We start from the raw sequence: 5,598 nt of genomic DNA, 5'->3' as shown, positions 1-5,598 counted from the left end.
CACACCTCCTCTCCTCTCCATCCTCACAGCCAGGCCCTGGTCTAGGGCCAACTTTCACTCTTGGATGGACTAAAACCGTAGCTTGCCAATTGCTCTTTCCTCCTTTTTCAGTATCACCCCTCCCCTCCCCCACCCCGCCCATTCTGTACCTTGGCGTCCATTGTGGTGTGCGCGGCTGGCCTGGTCCTCACAACGTCTTCTCACAAGACTTTCAGGATCATGCAGTTCCTGGCCAGGAAACAAAAGCAAGATCGTCCCATTCCTAAATGGATTCAGATGAAAACTAGTAATGAAATCAGGTACAACTCCAAGAGGAGACACTGGAGAAGAACCAAGCTGGGTCAGCAAGGAGTTGCATGTGAGGCGGCAGTGAGGCCACTAGCATGTCATATGGAAATGTTCTGTATTTTGTACAAGTCTTTGGGATCCAGTGTGTGTTTTATACCCACAGTGCATCTCAGTTTGAACTGGCCACATGTCAAGTGCTCAGTAGCCCTGTGGGGCTGGTGGCTATCACAAAGTCCAGTTCAGTTTTAAGCGCTCTTAGCTTATGAAATCTGACACAGCTGAGTGACAGTATAATGTACACAAAGAATGAGAGTCAACAGATTGTTGTCACACTGGAGGAGGGTCTCTGGTACAAGAGTCTGTCCTTGACCCTGTTCTGTTTCTCATTTTCACTGACACTGCGGTGGGTAAGAGCACCATTCTGTAATGTGCATATAGCTAACCATACTGTATTATATACTTACACACTTGTCAGCAGGTGGATTGCATGTCATGCGTTTATCACATTTAAAAAAAGAACAGTTGCTCTGAGTCAGAGAGACCTTAACTGCAAATCTTAGCTATATCACTATTACATGTGTGATTGTGTGCAAGTTAATTTTCTTCTCTTAACTTTGGTTTCATCATCTGTAAATGGGGATAATTACACCAGCCACAAAGGAGTATTATGAAGAATAAATGGGAGGCTGCCTGTAAAATGCTTACCCCAGTACACAGAACATATTAGGCCCTTTAAAATATTAGGTTTTACCACTATTATTATCACCATAAACGATATGCTTATTAATTTTGCAGATAATTCTGAGAAAGATATGTATTAAATTAGATTAAAGCATCAAATTCAAAAACCTTTCCCCAGATTGAATTCAATAAGTTGAATGAAACAAGGTGAAATTTAATATACATAAGTCAAAGTATTACATTTAGGTTAAAATATCCAGCTACACAAATATAAGTTTTCAGCTTAACTGTAGCACATACAAAAAGAAGCATTTAATTATTCATTGACAATATAGTTAAGAATAAAATTATAACTGTACTTTTTATTTTATCCCATATTTAATATAAAATGCAAGTAGTACAAAAGGGTATAAAAATAAAAGGTTAAGACTCTCCCTCTCAGAACCTCCTTTTCCCACTCCCTAGAAGAGCCACTTTCTTACATATCCTTCCAGAAATGTCTTAGGCCTAAAATATATATGCTCACCCTTTTTAAATCTTAACACTTATGGGTTAGACTGTTAGTGTTTTGTGCAACTTACTTGAAAAGGGGTTAAAACTAAAGTTGGATTAAAGTTCAATATTATTTAGAAGGGTGATGTGTCAACTGCAAACTTTAATCTGATTTTAAGCTTCAAAAGAAGTAGGTTAACAGTAAAATGGAGGAAACAGTCCAAGGCTATTTAGAACTTGTCAAACACATCTGGAATTTTCACTTACATATGGACACTACCTTTAAAGAAAACACTGACAAGCAGTATGTGTCTGGGGGAGAGTGATTAAGGCGGCTAAGTAATTCTAAACCACGTCTTCACTGAAGACCAGCTGTAGGACCTGAGGATGTTTAACCTGAAAGAGGGACAGGCACCTCAGAGGAACGAATGTGCTGGCTGTTTCTCTGGGAGGAAAAGCAGCCATTCAGATGACCTCAGAGAGCAGTGTTTACCCAGGGTTCTAACTGTTCAAAATGCTTTCTAACCGAGGCTTTTTTTTGACTAAGTAAGGACTTTTGTGGAGATAAGTGAGGCAACGTGTGTAAAAGGGCTTTTTAAAGTAGAAGACACACGGGGCGATAATTGTTTCTAAACATTAGAAAGGTCTGAAATTTGAATGGCAGGCTTCACCCAGGGTGACCCCAAAGCATTTCAGATGTTTAAGGAGAGGCTGGTACCCCGTTAACAAAAATTGTATTTTGTATTTTATTTATCATCTCAGAGTAGCTTGTTTGGATCTTTGAGTCTGGCTCGTTGCCTGGCATAAAATAGATGAAAATGGAAGGAAAAAAAGGAGGTAAGGAGGAGGGGGAGAAATGAATGAGTGATGTTAATCCAAGCATTTCCCCCCCTCCCCCACTCTTAACGCTTTTTCCCTCCCACCAGCTTGCCCATCTATTTCACAGTCTCCTCTGGCCTTGTTTTTCCATATACTTCTCTAATCCTCTACCCCACTTTCCTATCTCCTCTTCCATGATTTGTTATGGCCAATATCCTATTTCTTCCTTCTCCTCCCAAAGGGCATTTTATTGTCTGGCCAACCTCCTCAGCTAGATGCTTCGTCTTGCACTTAAGAAAATCAAGCTTGCGGTAGGTTCTTCCCAAATGGCTTAATGCCTTTACTGCACTTTCTAGCTTTCTGCGATCTCTTTTGCTCTTTTATTTTGCTTTGTTTACTTCAAAGGGCTAGTGAGTGAAAGTGTTTCTAAATACTGATTGTGGGCGCTGCCTTGTGATCTCTTCCATTTCAAGGGTTTTGACCATTACCTCCAAGTGCAGACTCTGGTCCAGCCTGTACACAGCCAGTTACCTGGAGTCTAGCCCTGGCATCTCCCTAGTAAGAAGACAAGGCTTGAGGAAGGTACCACTGCTTATTAGCCGAACAAACTTGGGCAAACCAACAACCTTTGGTGAGGCCCTCACTTGTCTTCACCTTTGTGTCACCATAGAGCTTAGCACTGTGGTTTACACATAGTAGATACTCAATGACTTATGTCCAATAATACATTCTTTAAACATTTTTTTTATATCATTAGGTGCCTAGCATTGTGCTAAGTGCTATAGCAGTTACAAAAAAAGTCTCGCCATTGTCCCTGACTAAATACTTAAATAATGTTGAGGTGACAAAGCAACAACTTAAAAATTATGTAAAAGAGTATGATTAAATACATTTGCTAAAACTTAGGCCAAATACATTGCACATTTGCTCTCAAAGTTTTCTAATTTAGTACTGCAACAAGTGAAAAATGACTACTGTGGACAAGAAGAGAAACTCCTTTATGGTTTGCAGAATATAAAGTCAGCTCTAAAAAGAAAGCTATTTGAATTTTCAATGTGTTTTTCAGGTTCTTTGTATTCTTTTAACAACCTAAATTACGAAACTTTCAGAATTATAAAAAAAAAACAACACAAAAAGACTCTGCGATGTTCCAGAAAGTACACACCAACTGGGTAGGAATTACAGGTGAGATGAAGACATGGCTGGATTACTGGATGGACATAAGAATGCCTCTTGGTGAGTCCTTGAAAGTTCACAGTGCGCTTCTGGCTGAAAAGGCTGGACACATTGCTTTCAATCCACTGAGAGTCATCAGATGTTGGGACTTTGAGGTCTGTGCTTCAAGGTTTAGGTGCCTGACCTTGATCTACAAAGTCTAAGAAGAGGTGTGAGTTAATGAATAGAAAACTGGACTAGAAGTCTGTGTTTTCTGACTTCCAAGAGCCTGTGAACAACAAAACCAAACCAAACAAAGAAGGAAGAAGAAAAAAAAAAGACTGACTTAGCTGCATCGGACACTGCTGGGCCTCATTTTGGTTTGAGGTTGAATACTGGTGTTTCAGAAATCAATTAAAACAAAAAATCACATGTTTTCACAACTTATTGCTTCATACCTGTTACATACTGACCTTTGAATAAGCAGGCATCTACGGACACTCCCCATGGGTGTGAAAATATTTGGTAGCTCTTGCATAATTATATTTTGGGTTTATACAAATAGAGTCTTAATCAGCACCACAGGAATTCTGTAGAAATTTCTATTCACACTGGGTTGTTATTTGTAGATGTAAAGTCTATTCAATATGTTCAGCTCATTGAGTATGTCTCATGTGGCAGAGCCTGCCTTTAAAATTGTGGGGTTGGCATCATTTAAACTGTCACGCATGTCCTAGCACCAGGGACCTCATGCTGCTGTGTAGCTGGCCTGAACCCTCTTTCCTTTATGCCATCCAAAATCCTCTAAAATATGTGCTTTAAAATGATTTCAGGCCCTGATGCTTTGAAATGATTTCTTTTCTCATTGCATGATGGGATAACGGAGCCTCCTATCACTTAACTTCAGTGATCTCCACTAGGGACAGCTGGACAGACAGCAACGTGACACATGGAATTAAAGGAATTCATGCCAGGGTGTGATGGTAAGATCAAAATGGTTCAGGCCCCTCCTGTCCCTTACTCCCACACAAACAAATTTGTCACTCTGTGGGGAAGACACCCACTGGTTAAATAGGTGAATGAGTGAATACCTGAAATCCGGAAATGTGACTAGGTAATTAGTGGAAGGTGAGGCCGCGGTGATGAGGTGGAAAATTCTGGGCAGCGGGTGGGGTGGAAAGCCTCTCCGATGCCCTCAAATTACAGGCCTGAGCTGGGGTTTCTCATTGTGGGTCTCAGCCAGTTGCAAGGGTCCAGCGGAGAACATCTGTGAACGTTCAACACCTGCATTCTGGGGTGGGCCCCACGAGGGCGGTAGGTTAAAGGAGGAAAGACCCCCAAAGTGAAGGTCTTTTTACATTGGCTGTCTAAAGCGCTCAGAGCACGTTGTAATTTATGATCCTATTGAATGTATTTAGAGCAATTGAATCTCTTAAAATTAAAACCAATAATCAGTGGGTGTTAAAGTCATCGATTGTATGCAGCATTGGTTTCTAACATGCGGTGGGGCTGTGTCTACAAGTCTGTCCCGACTTGGTGACACCGTCTCTAATCTGGTGTAACTGTCGTTTTTGTTCTTCCTGCAAGGGGGAGAGCCCGTTTCTCTTTTCTCTCCCTCTCTGAGGTGTGAGTCGTGCTATTTTTGCCTCAGAGTTGATGGATAGTTTCCGAGATTTAATCCTTTTCTCTACCTTCCGAACATTTCCATTTAGAATTACTCTTGTGTTTACCGCCAAGCTGAAAGACACGTTTGTTTTGAAGTCCCAAAGTGGATCTGGCGCTCTTCTTGGCTGGACGTGCCACTTACTGAGAAGGCCCTCGCGGCGGCGAGTCTGGATTCCGTCCTCGAGGGAGACGGGGGTCCTGTAGCCAGACCTCGGTCAGCCGGGACCCGCCGGTTGGGTCCTGGCCTCCGGGGACGGCGACCGCAGACGGGATCCCCAGCATCGTCAGACCTTTTCACTGGAGTCCTGCGGCTCCGAGTGGGAACCTCTGTACCCCTTCCCCTGGCACCAGCGGCCTCATCGGGGCGCATCTGAAGTGGGGGCCCCCTTGGTAATTACCAGCAGCCTTGGGGGCTGGTCGGGGAGCCTACCTGGTCTGGTGCAGCCCGGGCGGGGCTCGGTCCCGCAAGTAGAGAGGACAGGTGAGGGGGGCGTCGGG

Source organism: Hipposideros armiger, unplaced genomic scaffold, assembly GCF_001890085.2.
Source record: "Hipposideros armiger isolate ML-2016 unplaced genomic scaffold, ASM189008v1 scaffold_454, whole genome shotgun sequence".
Lineage (NCBI taxonomy): Eukaryota > Metazoa > Chordata > Mammalia > Chiroptera > Hipposideridae > Hipposideros > Hipposideros armiger.
Note: the sequence above shows the minus strand (reverse complement) of the source record.